This window comes from Equus caballus, chromosome 16, assembly GCF_041296265.1.
Source record: "Equus caballus isolate H_3958 breed thoroughbred chromosome 16, TB-T2T, whole genome shotgun sequence".
Taxonomy (NCBI): Eukaryota; Metazoa; Chordata; class Mammalia; order Perissodactyla; family Equidae; genus Equus; species Equus caballus.
Window position 1 is genome coordinate 24,593,177 of NC_091699.1, and position 18,573 is coordinate 24,611,749.

The window sequence follows — 18,573 nt, forward strand, 5'->3', positions numbered from 1 at the left end:
CAGTGATTATACAAACCAATTATCAAAGATGATGCTGGTTTCTTATATTCTGCCCTATTAGCACGTTCAGTACACTTGTAAGACCAGGAGCCCTCCTTGTTTTCAGAACAATATGATCTCATTTCCCACAGCTCTTCTCATTATGGGTATGCATATTTATGCAAAAAGTAAAGGAAACAAACTTCAGAAGTATTTTCTCTATCAAAATAGAAAGGAGTCGCTTATGAAAGTAACAGAGAAAGAGTATCAAGACTGCTATAGTTACTCTTTTAAGAAAGTAAACATCTATTGTTTTGCAATGAATACTTACTCTGATTTCCACTTATGTTTTGGTAAATCAAGTAATTTGTAAATGGAATATATTTAGGCTTGGATTCTTTTTCTCCTGGTTACCAATGTACAAAGTAAGAAGTTTTAAAATTAGTTGCTTTTATAAAACTATACTTTCCCCATTAGTCAACTTCTGTTTTGACAAAAGTTATTTTTAAAAATAAAGATTCTTAAAAAATAACAATAAAAATATAGATGCTAGAAATGGCTACTACTTTGATATTTTCTCTCTAGTATGAACATTTTGGCCAAATGAAGAACTTATCTGTTTAACTTGTCACAAAACGTAGGAGCAACCAACTGACAAAATGGAGAAAAAACAGCCTCTTTTATTTCTCTTAACTCTCAATATATTATCTTCCAACAGAGGATTTACAAATATGTGTAACTAAATTGGTCATAAGAATACCGGTCATTGAAACTAAAGATGTAAAAAAGTCCACGTGAGTTAACAAGTCAATAACTCTCAAAATTTGGCTTTTGGTACATTTAGTAAGAGAACAATGCAAAACGTTCTCATTCTCCAGTTTTGTATCTCTGGCTCAGTTTTAATTCTTCAATTCACAGAAAGCTGATATGTCTCTTAGAAGATCAAGTGTTAGAGCAAACAGTGCCACAGGTTATTTCTGGTGGATGTCAGGGACATCACATGAATTCTCATTATGAATATCAAGACGGATTTTTACTTGAGTCTGAATTTGTAAAATTGCATGTATTAGCCTCTCTAGGGCATTCATGACCATTAATATGGGCGAGATAATTCCACTCATGAGATTGAATCTTCACATCTAGAGAGAATACAAAAAGGATCAAAAAAAAGTCAGAAATCTCACTAGAAGAGTCAGGAGAATGTCAACATTTTCTTTTTAATTGAATGAGAGAGCTAACGTCTGGAAAGTAAAAGGATAGTCAACAGTGAGTCATTATAGTATCCTCAAATTCGGGGCAAGGTACAAATGTGAAAGGGTAGAACATTATTTAAGTAGTGTAGTACTTAACTGAAAACAAGCTATGGGTAACAGCTTAGATCCCTATACTGCCTCCCAGGTTGGAGTGATGGAGGGACAAAGGAAATGGAGAATATACTCTATTTGTTCCCTCTAGACTGCTACTTCAGGATTCCTGATTATTCCCAAACAAAACTGAGCAAAACATGCCTCTCCCTACTCAGCCTTACCCACCTGAGCTCTTCCTCTTGCTTTCTTTCTCTGCTCCAGATGGGCCAAGGTGAAGGGAAAACACCCTGAAGGCAAGAACTCCTCTCCTTTACTGGTCTACATAAGAAGAGGTAGAATCTCAAGACCTGCTACTGTTTCCAAATGACAAATAACAATACTAATAGGTGACAGGGTTCAGCTTAAAGGCATCAACCATATTTTTACTCCTTAAGAGATTCATTTTCCTAGACTTGGTAGCCATTTTGCATATCTCTAATCACTTCTGTTAGTAAAGATAATCCATTTGTGTTTGAGTCATCCATGAAGAAGGCACAATGTTAATTGCCATATTAGCATAGCTTAAAAACAAATTAAAAGACCAGGGAATTTTTAACACATGGTAGAAACAACTAAAAACATCACTATGAATTATTTCCTTTTATTCCCAAATTTTAAAGAAGATTATTCCCAGATTATTTCAGGAGGTGAAGCTTGGAGTAACTCCTATTTCTTGGAACACACAATACACTCTTTAAAGAATATTTTCTCAAGGAAAAAAAAACCTGTCTAAACAATTATCTCTAAATTACAAAAGGAAAATGCAAATAACACTTACAGGATAATCCTAATATGTAAAAACTAAACCACGGGAAAATTTGAAGTCAAGTCCCAATCAGGGTGGTTTGAAGAAATAAACAGAATATGTCCATGAAATTAAAAGTACATTGACAAGGTATTACATTTGGCAGGCAGTGATGGAGCAGGATTTTATTTACTTATTTTGGATGAATTCTAAGCCAATGCCTATCATGATGAAAATGCTGGTGAGGCAGCAACAAACTTGGAAAGAGAAGCCCCTGCTGCTCTCACACTGTTGGATTTAATACAAGCTTTCTGAGAATCTACACTGGTGACAGCATAAGGTAATGATTCCACTGCCAGGGTAGAAGCATGATGATACAGCCCAGACAAGCACCTGAGGAAAATTTAAAGCACAGCATCTCCACTTTTCACTGTTGACTGATGAAAACATATCAACTGTAAATAGGTCTTCTACTGCATTGGGGCCAATGAAGAAGCACCCTAACTGGAATCAAATCAGCTGCTGTTAAAGGACTAGGATATGAAGATATTCTAGTATTGCAGATTGCCAATGATGCCATCATCGTGATCAACATCATGATCTTCATGTGGTGGTTATCATCACCAAGTCACCCAAACAAGAGTCAATACAACTGATCTAGCTAACAAGATATGACCAAATTAGCTCCTGCAATGATCAACATATCTGTGCAAGAAGGCAGGTCCTTTAGGACATTTTATAGACCAGAAGAGGTGAATGTCTGAGAAAACAATGGCCTCAACTAAGCAGTGTGAAGCCCCCTTGCCACAGGGGGTCCATGAGTGCAGCTTCTGGGACTTTTTCTTGTTTTCATACGTATTTTATATGCCTGTGATGTTTCATCATTGCATACCCTGGGAAGTCTGTTTTTTTAAAGGTACTCAAATATGTCTCAATTTTAATAAGAGCTTCTACACACACATTTATTTGCCACTGAAAACTGAAGTAGCACAACAAAAAAATTTTATTGCAATTCAAATGTTTGAAAAACTAGAAAACTTAATGTATCCTGTCCTAATTATGTTTTAGCCAAACCACCCAATGTTTTAAAATATCTCCTCTCATGTTGATTTCCTGACAGATAGGTTATGTCATTTTATTGTATTTGTTGACTATATATATGTAGGCAATATATGTACAATAATTACAAAATACATCTATATTATATATTTTCTACTCTATGTAAATATCCAAATCAATAAACAGCTTATGATACTCAAGATGGGAACAAATTACCAAATTATAGATTAAGTGTAGACTCTTAGAGTTTTTTTTAAAGGTTAATATTGAAAGAAATCTTGGTTCAGATTCTACCAGAGAAGTGACAATATTTACCCAGGTGCTTTATGGCAGAGACTTCACCACCACCTAGGTCTTTCATTAATTTACCATGCTATCTTGCTCATAGAAATGTTTTGGGAAAATTATGTTTGAAATTGGTCAATAAGGTACTACAATCTCAGACAAATCAGTTTTGGTTTCACTCAGTTTGAATTATACTCCTGTCATAGCATGGTTCTATTAATATAAGTGCTGTTTGGTGTTTGTTAGTTTTAATGGGAGTGATTTGATCTCTAACGTATATTAGGTTCATTTTATAGGTCGATGGAACAAGTGGCCATCCATGTAGCATAACATGGGTGATATCCCAGTCTTTGTGAGCAAGCCTGATAGGCAACAGTTGAGAACAAAAAGTGAACACTTGAAAGTATACTGATTGTTTTAGGAAGAGCACAGAAAAAGTTCATGTTCAAATAAAAGAGAATTCAAAGCTGAAACCTAGAAGTGAGGTAGATACCAGGAAAAGACATATTTGGCAAAAGAAGAAGAGCAGGATTTCTTGCATCAGAAAGAGATAGCTTTAGAAAGAACTGAAGGTAGAATTAAAAGGGGAGGACAAACTATCCAACTGTGAGGGAAGATATGCCATCAGGAATACTAATAAAGTTGCTCTTTTTGTTGAAGTTCAAGATGGAAAAGAATCTTTTGGGCAACTAGCCCTTAGGAAGACACACTAATAAAACTCATCTTTATAAATTTGACAGCTATTCTGATTTCAAATAATTCTCAAAAAGAGAGCCAGAAAGGACATAAAAAGGATCCAACTCTTGATTATACAGACAAGGTATTTTACAGATGAGGCAAGGCTTGGAGAGTTTACATTATTTGCAGATAGAATAAACTGAGGTATGAAGATCCTCATCTCCTCAACACTGTTTTCCATTTAAGATACCTAAATCTTTGTTTAAACACATGTCCACACAATGACTTAATCTTACCTCCATCAAATTCTAAATATGCTTCTATAAGAAGATGAGCAAAAAAAAAAAAAAGAAAGTTTGTCCTCATTTAGTCCTAAAGAGTAAAATGGAAGCTTTTAACAAACACATCTAAGGGAGAAAAACGAGGTCAGTGTAACCATTTAAAACTTCAGAAGACACTTAGACGAAAAGTTGAAAAAAGGCCAAGGCTCAGGGGTCATGGTTCTCAGTTGCAAAACAGTGCCAAGGGACTTGTACTGACCAGAAGGAATCCAGAGTTCACATCAACAATGCATGCCTAGGATGTCTGCTCAAAAGTTTCCTAGAAAAAGCACCAAACCCTACTACACCCATACTGTAACTCGAAGCAGCCTCGTTCTAAAGGAATGCCAGAACTGGAACAAATTTTAAGATTAAGCAAGCCTAACTCCTCTATTTTCTGAGAAAGAAACCAAAGTCTAGGACAGTTAATGTCATATGGCCAAGGTCACAAAGAAAGTCCACAGTTGAAACTGGTTTCAAAACCTAGAGGTCTGCGGGGCTGGGCCTGGTGGCGCAGTGGTTAAGTGCACATGCTCCGCTTCTCAGCAGCCTGGGGTTCACTGGTTTGGATCCTGGGTGCAGATGTGGCACCACTTGGCACACCATGCTGTGGCAGGCATCCCACATATAAACTAGAGGAAGATGGGCACGGATGTTAGCTCAGGGCCAGGCTTCCTCAGCAAAAAAGAGGAGGACTAGCAGTAGTTAGCTCAGGGCTAATCTTCCTCGGGAAAAAAAAAAAAAAAAAACGTAGAGGTCTGACAGTGATCATACAAACCAACTATCAAGGATGATATTGTTTTTTCATATTCTGTCCTGTTAGTATGTTCAGTATACTTGTAAGACCCTAAGTTCCACCCTTTTTTCAGAACAATATGATCTCCTTTCCCATCGTCCCTACCTCCCCCTTCCATTATGGATATATTCATATTTATGCAAATATTAAAGAAAACAAACTTCAAGGGGATGAATATTTTCTCTATCAAAATACAAAAGCACAGCTGATAAATATAATAGACAAAGAATATAAAGACTGTTGTAGTTAATCTTTTAAGAAAGTGAAAAAGTATTGTTTTGCAATGAATAATTACTCTGATTTCTACTTGTATTTTGCTAAATCAAGTTTGTTAAAGAATAGAACATAATTATGCTTGGATTTCTTTTCTCCTAGTTACCAATGTATAAAGGAATAAGTTTTAAAATTAATCGTTTTTATAAAACTTTTTCTCCATTAGTCAACTTCTACTTTGATGACTTTGATTTTTAAAAATACAGATGCTAGAAATGGCTCCTACTTGGTATTTCCAAGCATGAAAATTTTCACCATATAAAGGATTTGTCTTTTAAACTTGTCAAGATCTAGAGAAACTATCTGATATACTGCAGAAATACCAGCTTCTTTTACTTCTCCTAACTCTAATAATTATAAGAACTACTGGAACAGAGTTTTCTCAGTCTCTCTAAGAATAAGTTTTGATAGAGAACTAAGAAAGTGGTGGGAAAGGAGAGAGAGGAGAGGGGAGAAGGGCATGGGAGCTGGGTAAAGAAGAAAACCATAACTCCAAGCATGAGTAAAATTTTCCAAAGGTGTTAGGTGAGAGCATAAATGAAAAACTCACTAAAAACAAACCATATATACTGTACAGTTTTGTCTTGTGCTGGCATTGATTCTTAGCTGACATACTTGCCTTGCAAGACATGCTATAAGAGAGCTGTCCTAAGACCATTATTTGGAGTAGCAACAGGGGTGGGCGGTATAATGTTAATTTCTATTTCCACATGACAATGTATATATATTTCATCACTGCTAAAAATAAAAACAAATGATATTGCGCAGCTATTTCTTTCATTCCTCAGTTTACCTGCCATATTCATCTCTGAATATATATTTTCACTCCTTTTAGAGAGATGGCACTTGATACTGATTGTGTTCCAGATCATGTAGTTGTTAGCAATAATACTTATTAAATGGAAAACCTTGGCCACTCCAAAATGAAAAGTAAATAAAATATTAGTGACAAGTTTCTGCAAAATGTAAACTAGTGCATATTTGTGCTTGATGTTCAACAACGTTACAATGACATAATGTACAATAAAGACACGCCAATAACTTGTATTTTATTGATTGACTGAAGTATAGTTGACATACAATCTTATATTAGTTTCAGGTAAACAACATAGTAATTTGACATTTATTACATTACAAAATGATCACCCTGATAAAACTAGTTACTATCTGTCATCATACAAAGTTATTACAATATTGTTGACTATATTTCCCATATTGTACATTACATCCCCATAATAATGTGTATTTTAAATAAAATACTTGCATGATTGATTTTGGAGCACATTAAATGAAGCTTACATCCATGTCTTTTACAGACATATACAAAATTTAAAATGTCTTTGACTAAGAATCTGCTGACAGTATTCAATTTACTATATAATATTCAGTCCATTGCTTTTTTTGCACTGTCTTTCATCATTCAGGTCAAGGAGGATAATTTTTGTGGAATTGTCTTATCTTTATTTTTTCCTTTCAGAGCACTAACATGTTTATATCCTTCCTCTAACCTATTTTCAATTGGAAAAAGAAAAGGCAGTCCCAATAGAATACTTGCAAAACATCAAATACACCGGAGTGGTAATCAAATGCAATCCAAACAGCCTTCCAGGGTGCACACTGCATGAATATCACTATCCCCAGTGCATTCAGTCAGCCTCCTCTCTAATAGGTGTTCTGATCCAGCTCTTCATATTCAATGATACACAGTAAAGATCTAATTCCAATATGGGCATGCTCTATGTTTTATGATCTCAATTGGCAGTTTCAAGGATGAGAAAATATAAGCTTGATACTTTTACATCTGCAGCTTTGGATTTTACAGACTGGTTGACAAGCTCACCCACAGTTTCCTTTCTTGCCATGCAAATATTTTAAGGCTCCAAAAAGCTTAGCTTGGATTCAATTAGATTTTTTTTTCAAGTGCTAACTAAACTAGTTTGTAAATATCCCATATCCAAATTGCATGTATCTTGCATTTAATAAGTAGAAAGAACACATTCTTTGTTTCACTTTTCACAGACAATCCTAATTTCCTGTCTTGTATTCAAATCCTTCATCCTTGGATGGTGTGCCACTATTCACTGTGGAGGAAAAGGACTAAGCTATTTAGGAATATTTATTTTCTAGAGACCAAAAAATTGGAGAGACAGTTTATTTGTTTAATGAGTAAAGCTATTCAATAAGAAGCATTTTCTTTTATGGCTTTTAACATATTCCCTTTAAGAAAATTCACTGTATTTCAGGGTTGGTGAAATTTAAACATATTGGTTAAAAATCTTCAGTTCACATCCAACAATGCCCCTCCTAAGTATATGTGCACACAAAAACTGTACATGAATGTTCACAGGGGCATTGGCTATAACAGCCAAAAGATGAAAACAACCCAAATGTCCATTAACTGAAGAATGGATAAATAAAATGTGGTATATCTATACAGTGGACTATTTTTTGGCAATAAAAAAGAATGAAGTACAGATATGTGCTACAACATGGATAAACTTGAAATCATGAAGCCAAGTGAAAGAAGCCAGCCACAAATGATCGTATAGTGTATAATTCCATTTATATCAAATATCCAAGATAGGCAAATCCATAAAAGAAAGTTTTCACAGGGCTAGGGGAGGGTTTAGGAGAAATGAGTGACTGCTAATAGGTACTGTTAAAAGATTCTTTTTGGGATGATGAATATATTCTAAAATTGATTGTGGTGATAGTTGCACAACTCTGTGAATATACTGAAAATATTGAATTGTACTTTTTAAATGTGTTAATTACATGGATTATGAATGAATAAATCAATAAAGCTCTTCAATACTTAGTCAAAACTTTTCTTTTCTTCATTTTCACAATCTTTTCAACAAAGCCACACATTCACAATGGACTTTGTGATAGAAATCTCCTTTTAAAATAGAAAAATGATGATTTTTAAATTCATAAAACAAAAATTGTTTGATGAAAATTGAAAAAGGCCGTCTTTCATCTTGATTTTTAAGTACCCAGAAGACTACCTAAAATATCCGCTGATTTTCTGAGGATTCTGGGTAAAATAAAGCTAAGCAGACCTACACTGGGAATGATAGTTGCACCTATTGGAGAGAATCTTCGTGCTATTGTTTGCTCTCTGTTGCCTTCCTGATCCGAAAACCTCTTAATACTGACTCTGGATTTTATTACAGGGGTAAGCTTTTGTAAGTTCAAAGCCAAGGTCATGTCCTTTCAGCTCAAATCCAGTCTTGAGGCATAAATCTTTCAGAAAAGATCCTTCCACACTTACATCACAAAGACTCTGACACATGTCACAATGAAGCAACTTTCATTAAGTTGCAGCAATGAATGTCCCTTCATTTGACGGACTCTGAAAAATTGCTCTATCTTTCCCTATTCCCATGACAGCTGTCATCACATCACAAATGGAGAAAAGTTTAAAGAAAGAAAGGCCTCTCAGTTTCCTGACAGTTGTCACCACTAGCAGCAACATAATACACAATGTTACCAAGGGGAAATAAACACTGTGTAGGAAACTAGAGAATGCACAAATTAGAAAAATTCACATTTCATTTTCATAAATCACAGAATAAAAGAGAAACAAACAAACAATAGCATCATTCATAATATGCCAGAATTTTCCATATGGAGTATATCTGTCCTGTCTCCAGTATACATCTCAATTCCTATGATTCTGGAGAAAGAATCTATCCTGGCTAAAACATTCAAAATCTTTTACTTCACCTGTCTTTAAATAACTAACCACAAGACTCAGGTGTCAGGCAAAGATGCATCAGATCCTTTTAGGACAGAAGGCAAAGATTTAGGGCATAAAGCAGTGTAATATAAAATGAGACACTTTTAACTTTTGACTTGACAGGCTGATAGAATTGTTGATGTAGTACATTTTATTTTCTGATCTGAAATAACAATACAGTATGAAAAAAGTGAAAACAGATGCCCAAGAAAGAACTCCTTCATTATAAAATTCACTGTGGTCTGAAGAAGAAATTCAAGTTGATCCTTACTCTTATTACTCAAATGGGATGCAGACCCTCAACACTGACATCATCTGGGAGCTAATTACAAATTCAGAATCTCAAGCCTCATTCCAGTCTTACTGAATCAGAATCTGCATTTTCATACATTAATATTTGAGAAGCACTGTCCATACCATTTTTCCACTAGTGTCACTATCCATTGTTTGGACTCTTGGGCCATTGAAATAATACATTTCTTATTATTAACAGCTATTAAGCAATATTAACATGAGAAAAGAAATGTGATACAACACAATACATACTGTATTTCTAAATTAATTAAAAATTCAAAACATCAGATTTCTCACGTGAGAACTATGCTAAAGCCTTACTATTGATGTCAGATTAAGAGATACTCTAAATCAATCGATCTTTAAGACTACATCATTTGTCAGCATCTCTGTGGAAAATGCAACAACTTCATTAATACTGAGTATAGATTCTTAACTTTAAAATACTACATCAATTTGATGTTGAAGTCTGCTATGACTTTGCATAAGAAGGTGGTGTTTCTCGACTATGAAAGGCAAGGAGCTTTCATTGTGCTGGTAGGTAAGGTAGTATACTTTGAATTGGCCAGTGAGGTACTTCATGTATATATAATAGCTGCTTAGGCAGGCCACATGCATACCAAATCCAATGATGTCAGTAGAGGATTTGTCTGCCTGATATTGCTGAAATAAACTCTTGAGTGCTCTGTGTTTAATTAAGGGAGCAGAGTTGGAAAGCTATAGAGCCTGTAGGCTTTGAACATTAGCAATCATCCCTCTCATCATTTCCTAGGATCACAAGGAGTCAGGACCACTCTACCAAAGCTCAGAGCCAACTCTCTGTGGTGAGAGGCACTACCAGTTTCGTGCCTCTGAAAAAATGATATCAGACAACCACACAATTAATCACTACAGAGTGTTCAGCCCTCAGATATCAGAAAAAAGACAAAGCTGTCATCTCCTCAGTAAATCCCTTTAAGTGGCTACTTCAAAACTTAGGTAAGCTCCTGTGTTACCAAAGGGAAGTTAGAAGGGAGAGAAAAGTCAATAGCCTTGGGAAAAGAAATTACAAGGCAGACAGACACTATATATTTTAGTACCAATTTTCTTTTTACACATTGAAATAAAATAGTCCCTAAGAGCCCCTGTGCTCTTAGTTGCAATAATGTTTATTTCCAAATTATCTTTAATACTAATAGCACTTTGCAGTTATAAAACATCTTGTTCCAAAAAGCTCAAAATGTTTCCCATATATTAATTCAACTCTACTTAATACCATATCCTAGGGAGGGATGGCTGTAACCATATCTAGGGAATAAATAGGGTTATAAATAGGTTTTGAATTAGTCCATTTGATCAACTAAAATCATTTAAGGTAGGTGGAAAGGAGAACACCTAATAAATGACTGACTTGTGAGGTAGGTAGGGATCCAGCTTTGTTCATAGAAGCAAAAAGAGGGGTAGGTCTGCCTTCATAGCTTGATGGCTTAATTACAAAAACCTACTCCCAAACAAACAAACAAAAAGTTTGCCTCAATTACTCAGCTATTTTAGGCCAATATAATTTTGGGTTCACAAAAATATCTGGAAAATTGTTTTGTTGCTCCACTTCATATGGCCTATATGGGAATCAACTTAAATACCACAGAAGTACTTTCAGCTGGAGAAAAAAGCCAACAGAGCAAAAGGAAGCAGTGGCGATTCAAATGTAGAAAAGCCAGCACAGGTCCCTGGGGTGGCCTATAGAATGTGTCTTTCCCACTTTTTCACAGACATAGACCCAATCAGAACGCACATACTTTGATAAGGGCAGCGCTTTTTGGTTTGTTTTGTTCATCGCTGTATCCCTATACCCTAGAATAGGGGGAGGTAAATAGTAGACATTTAATAAATAATTTTTAGACGAATGAATGAATGTAGGCCAGCGGCCCTGAAGATGGGCCCACGTGCTGATTCTATCAGCTGCACAGGTACACAAGAAAAATGTCTATGCCTAAACATCAAAGCATTATGCTCCTTGTTCCTTTATCAGATACAACTTCTAAAATGTCTGGTGTAAAATTAAATAGAATTTAGGCTGAGTCTTGAGGTCAAAAATAAGTGGAAATGAAACCATCTTTTCTGCCCCATTAATGTGATGAAAGTATGTGTATATTTCCCCTAAATGCCTGATTAGACACACACTCAGTGACTATCTATAGAAGGTTAAAATTTTTTTTTAAAAAGGAAACAATCATCAACTTATCCGTTTCAATAGTAGTATAAATTATGTTTAGCAACTTTAGTGTCACATTTAAATAAAAATTTTACATGTTAGTAAAACCAGCAACTATATTTGTAGTCTACTAAACTGAATTTCTCAGGTACAGCAAATTATATTTATTTATTAAATTCTGTATGATTAACTTCATACTTCTATCTTTAAAATATAAGTTCTTAAATTAGACCCCTACAAATTGACAATTCATGAGACATATTAGGGTCTAAAACAAGCTTTGTGGAATCCTGATGTGCTTTGCCCTATTCTCCCCTGAGCTTCCTCTCTAAAAGTACACAGAATGGATCGTTCGTGTACTTTCCACCTTTTAGGCAGAGTACACGCCACCTCATGTTGTTAAGTTGCATGTTTTCTCCCCCATCAGTGAAAGGTCTCTCAAGTACTTTACAACAGAGGATGCAAACTATGTGAGTGTGAATTTGATAGACATCTTCAGCCTTCAATCATTTAAAAAATAAATAGCAATACTTAAAAATTGTGACATGTGGCAACACTGAGCCCACAACCCTACATGACAACAATATTTAGGAGCGACCCTAATGTGCTATTCTGAACTGACCCTGTGGACTCCCTATTTTCTGACACTTGGTCTACCTCATTCACGAATGTTTTCAGTCTGGTTTCTGCAGGACTTTGCTTTTGGGTTCTCTGCCTCTCAGTAGAGTTCTAGCATCATGAAATGCACATAAAATCTTAAAAGAAATTCAAGAGTGACTCTCTTGCCAGGGAAAGAGGAGCATATGGGGCTCTGGAAATTCTAGGCTCTATTCCTACTCATACTACGAGAAGGCCATTCTATTTTTGGTAGCCTCCAGCCCTATTAGAAGAGAGTCAAAGATAATCTGTAGATCACTTCCAGACTTAAAATTTCATGACTTCCTGTCACTATTTGCCCATTTGCTAGGCTAGTCATCCTTGGACACATAGGAAATAACCTATGACAGGGCCACTTGCCTGCCACCATCAGAAATTGTGCTACATTCGAGAATCACTTCTAAAATTGCTTATCCAATTTTCTTTTAAAAATGGTTTATCAATTTAGCTTTGTCCTAAGCAATTATATCTATAAAATAATGCATTATGTTTACTAGTTACATATTTTTTCCTTTAACACGTCCACTAAAATTATCTATCTATATACTTCCTAAAGTTATCAAACATTCCACCAGAGGTATTTGCTTCACACTTTGGGAAAAACTCCCATGTGAAGTCCAAAGTTTACTAAAACAGATGCTTTAGAAGACTTATCGGAGTCTTATCCAGACTTTCAAACAGGTTTCTAACTCTACCTATCAGATTATTTTGAGGTTGAAAGCCATCATATACAAATTCAAGAATGTTTCTCAAGTGAAATATTTCAGTCTACCACTGTACATGAACATCTTGAATACTATTTGCATGTTATGAAAATGATTTGAAAAAAATACCAAAGTAACCAACGTATCATGCAGTTACAGTCTTGGTGAACATTAAAGATTTGCAAAGATTTTAGCTCAGATGTGTACACACACACACACACATACAGAGAAATGCATGCATGCACACACACACACACACCAGTTAGCCTAAGAAACTGTTCTTCTCCTAATAATTTAGGTAAAAAAGTTTAAAAGTAAAGTCATTTTTAAAGCTTTCACATCTCTTAAATGTACTCACATGCCACATAAGGTACTTTCAACAAGAAATACAATACTACAAGAGAGGTTAACAACAGTAATCAGCTGAATACCCTTGCGGATTCCTGTGGGGAGAGGTAGAGAGGGGACTCCAGGGAAGGACTGTGTCAGTCTAAATCTGCTACTATTCTTCTCTCAAAGCACACAGCCAGACAGCTGGATGGGAGGAAGAGTAACATACCTTAAATTACCAGATTCACACGCAACACATACGCCATAAAGATGCCAGAGACCATGTTTGAACACATGATTTGTTCTCTTCTGGGAGATGGTGGTTGTTTCCCACCCTGGTGTCAAGCATTATGCCTGTGTATGAGCAGTTCCAGCAATCTGAAAGGCGCACAAATGCATTGCATTCTAAACAGCTTGGCAGCAATTTCTTGCAAATGACCGTGTATAAGAGGCTCATGTCCAGGAGACAAGGGCATTTATCTGAACGTTTGGGAGACTGAAACATATTACTCTGCATATGATGCTTGGTGGAGGAAAAGTGAAGAGAAATGACTTCAAGAAGTCATTCAGTATCGTGGTGTATTATACCCAGCAATAACTTTAAATTTACTTCCTGGGCAGTTGAAGTGATTTAATAAAATCAGCCTCCTGGGACTCAGTCATGCCACCCATCTCCTGGGACTATTTGGGATAATACAGATAAATGGTGTGTGGGTGTGTATTTGTGGGAGCAGATCAGAAACACGAAAATTGGGAGAAGGATCAAGACCATTCACTAGCAACCTGTATAAACAGCTACATGATTTCCGTATATACTTGTTTACCAACATCTACCATACTAAACATATTATCCATATACACTATTGCAGAAATCATCATTAAAATAAGAAAATGTACTTCTGGTGCCATAATGCCCACTTCATTTAAGATAATTATATTTCAAAGCTTAGTGGGGCACAGTCAAGAACCAAATCATTCCTTTTTCCATGTATCTCTTCATTGATTTAAATTTCTTAATCATTAGCCCAGTAACTTAGCAATATGCATGCCTACTACTTTGGAATTAGTTCCAGTCCCCTTACACTTGATGTATTTCACTCCCTCATAGAGTTTTTCTTTGTAGCATGAAGCCACATCCCTTTCAACCACAATACCCTCATTCCTCTACTTCCTTATTTACTTTTTTTTTTTTTTTTTTTTGCAGGGCACTCAAATTTCTATCCCTTGATATAGGGTTTGCTTCTGGCAAGCCTTAAATCTGTCTCCTTTAGTCCCCTTTGCCAACTGCCTGGCTCAGTCAGCTTCTCTAAATTCTGTCACATCCTCAGAATCTGTAACTCTGCATTTTATATCTAACCATAGAAATACTTTATTCCTTTGCAGCTCCTTCTGATGTGCCCCTTTCAATCTTAAATCATCCTGTTCCTTCCTTGAAACAACACAGAAATTTCATGCTAATATGCAGAAAGACTCTCATTCCAACTTTGGAGTATAGGTGAAGGCATGTGAAACCACATACAGAACCTAAAGCTGTATCTAAGTCTAATTTACAACTTTACCTTTTTAACTACACAATAAAACAGTCTGATAAACCACTGGAGCTATTAACTAAGTGATTTTGAATTGAACATCTCAAGTCATTAGACGCACTGGTTTAAAACCAAAAGCAGTGCCCCTAAAGCTGCCTAGTAACTTTATAATCAAGGATTTGACAGCCACAAATTATCAAACATATCTGTCACTATTATATTTTTTGCATAGAAATAGTCCCAAGTACAAAATCATTTTGGTCATGGAAGGATGCACGAGTATAAAACAGAGGAATTATTTCACATTACTGATTCTACTTACAACAGGACCTGCTGCCTAAAAAGCCAGGATATCTACCCAATTTTATGAGATTTGGAAAATTAATTTTATACTTTGTATTAATCATATCAAATACAGTCTACAAATTCAATAAGGAATAACATTAATATTCAAACTCCAGAATAGTTAGACACATACACAGAGATTTTCTTGTGGTAAAATATGAGAGAAAAATTAATATTCCAATTTACATTTAAAAGCTGTCATAACACTACTCTGCTCTAGAATAAAAAAGAGAGACCAACCAAGCTATTACTGCCATCAAATGGCCACTTATCATCCATCTTAGGGTTCATTACTAGTTAAAAATAATATAAATATTATCAACTATTTAGTAGAATATTAGCCTGTAATTATTTTGTACCCTTCCAGCTATCCAGCTAATGTGTATTTTTATTTTAATAGTGAAATAAAAAGTACTGCTATCCTTATACTACAAATAGCAATTCTGAAACTAATTCAGCTTCTTCCACTACATGTAGTGAAGATGTTCAAACAAAATTTAGTCACAATCTGGTATAAACACATCAAGAAGCTCCAGAATCATTAGTGGTGGGTTTAGTAACCTCATCAGTTGTTGTTTTTAACTGACTTACCTAGCAATCAACAGTTCTGAGATCACAAAAAATGCATTGTAAGCAAAGATTTTGATAAAGTTATTTTTGTAACTCACTTGGATTACACAAAGTTGCTCACTTGATTATGTTGCCAGGTATATATTTCTTAATGAAATCATTTATGGCTTTTATTTTCCATACTGTTTAACAAGACTATCATTTCTTGGGGAAAAATGAAATCCTTTGGCATACTTTTTTTTCCCTTTCTTAAAATCAAGCTCTACAACATTGAAACAGACTCTCATTTGTGAATTTGTTTGTGTTATTTTTAAGTTAAATGTTGTAAGTTTAATACATTTGGATGAATCCTCCTTAATCACCTTTAATTTAGAATATAAGATAAACTATTACCTTACTTTAAAAATTAACATGGGCAATCTATACACACATACATACACATCCATAGCTTTCAGAGTCCCATCTGCACACATGTGCCTAGGACTAAGTAAATGTATTACACAACAGAGCAGTATATAACATACCTCAATGACCTCTCTTAAGAGAAGGTGGCAAACAAATAAATAATGCAAAAGAACCAGACAATTCCAACCTTGTTTCTATTTGACTTTAGAAGAACTCTCTAATGAAAAACAGAGATAGGGAGTAAGGAGAAGAGGATAACAGGGCACAGGGTAGAGAGGGAGGGGATAGGGTAGAGAGAAAGAAAAAGGAAGGAACGGGGGGGGGGGAGAAGGAGGGAGAAGGGATGGAATGAGGAAGGGAGGGGAAGAAAGAGGGGAAGAAAGAAAGAATCTTAGTAACATTTTGCTTCTGATTACAATTATATCACGTTTCATTCAGTATCTAGGCAATTTAAAGGGTTTTCCAGGAGTGAGAAGTTAGAATGAACTGTCATGAGATCATAGACTTTCCTAACCTAGAAAGTATCTTAGAAGTCATACCTCATTTTATAGGGAGATACCAAGGCACAGAGAGGTGAAGTGGCTTGCTAGAGCTTGCACAGCAACTTAAAAGAGGTTAACTTGAGCTTCTACGTTACTGAAGATAACCTACAGAGCGGACACTTCGACAATGCTTCTTCAAAGCTTGCTAACATTCAAATCATCCAAAATTTTTAGGGTTATTAACTTCCTTTTTTTTCATTCAACTACATTCACTTTTGAACTTATTGAGGAGACAGTTTACAGAGCTTCATTCCTCACCTCACATTTGCTGGTCCAACTTGTCAAGGAGGGCTAGGGTGCAACGCGTGTGCAAAGAGAAGCTACTTAGAAAGGCAGCTGAGGATGCTGTGAAGTTCGTTTTATGCTTAGCCCAGCAGCTCTGGGGACAGACAGAACAGCCTGCCAAGGGCCCAAAGCAAGACTGCCAAGGGGCTTTACTGTGCTGATCTGTTCCTTATCACAAACTCTTTCCACTTTGCGTAACCCCAGCACCTTCTCAATGCTGAGGGAGTGCTGTCCTTGGAGTTGTACAGAAATTGTATACAAGGTTGTTAGGTGGATTTGCATGCATGCAAACACATACAGAGACATACTATTGTTATATACAAAATGCAAGACTTTTCCTTTATTATCTTTTATAGCATTTTAAATTTATTTTGAAGACCAATTAAATCAACATGGCTTTCAAAGCAGCTCTTACAAGGTAAATGTAACATCCATCTGGCTTCCCCATCTGTCAAATGACCAGACCCCAAACTAACCCTAAAGCATTCAATCCCCTTTTCTACAGATTAAACACAACTAGGGAGATAGTGTCCCAATTTTTAGAAAATAATCAAATCATTTCTAAAGTAATAGGAGCACACTATAAATCTTGCAAATACCTCTTGGAGCTTTCTGGTGACTAGCCACAAAAATGTTTTAACATTATAGGAGTTGCAATTTCTAAATGTTTGAATGGAAAATAAAAATCATACTTTACTTCAGGAAGATACTTCTCTACAAGGCAAAAGTTCCTGCTACATATTAAAAATAAAGGCAATTCAAGAGTCAGACAAAAATATTAGAATTCAAAAGAAAATAGCATCTATCAAATTAGGTAGACACAAAACAAACATCTGTAAGAAACAAGCATTGGACCTTAACTACCTCTATTTCTGCTCTTGTCACCATTTTCAAAATGATTGCATCTTTGCAAGATGATATACTTGCACTGGTTAGAAAAACACCAACAATTATTTAAAATATAGCTGAGGCTTCCTCAGTAACTATCACTCACAAAAGTCAGCTCAGTTTTGGAAGAAGGCATGAGGCCATTCTTTTGTTTAGGGAAATGTAACCATCAAAACCACTTGTCTTTATTTCAGATTTCAGTATTTCAAACCTTTAAACACACTTTTTTCCAGAGAACAGTCTTCTCCTCAAAAACAGCTGTGGGCATATCCATTACCCAGAGGTACCACAACCATTCTCCTTGTGCTTCATTTCACCAGATGTTAAGCGTTCTTTATTGGTTCGTTACCTTTTCCCCCCCAAACCTCAAGCTCTGAAAATGCCTATGGTCATGTAGACAATCATTGATTTTGAGTCTTCTCTCTCTGCATCGTTCCCTTCAACCAAATCTAATGAGAACCCTCACCAGTGAGACACTTTCATACTTTACAGTCTGTGTTTTTTCTCTGCTTTGAGACTTACTACCTATTCAGAAAAATGGTATTTCCACTCTGGGAATTACAGGATCCTCCGGCTCCATGGTCTCGAGCTCAGTGAGGGCACTCCA

At 35.7% G+C, this 18,573-nt stretch overlaps 1 protein-coding gene across 10 annotated transcripts in view; it reads right to left on the reverse strand.

Moving 5' to 3' along the window:
* CNTN4 (contactin 4) overlaps positions 1-18,573 on the reverse strand; it is an 874,155-nt gene that overhangs the window by 468,861 nt on the left and 386,721 nt on the right. The window lies entirely within an intron of this gene.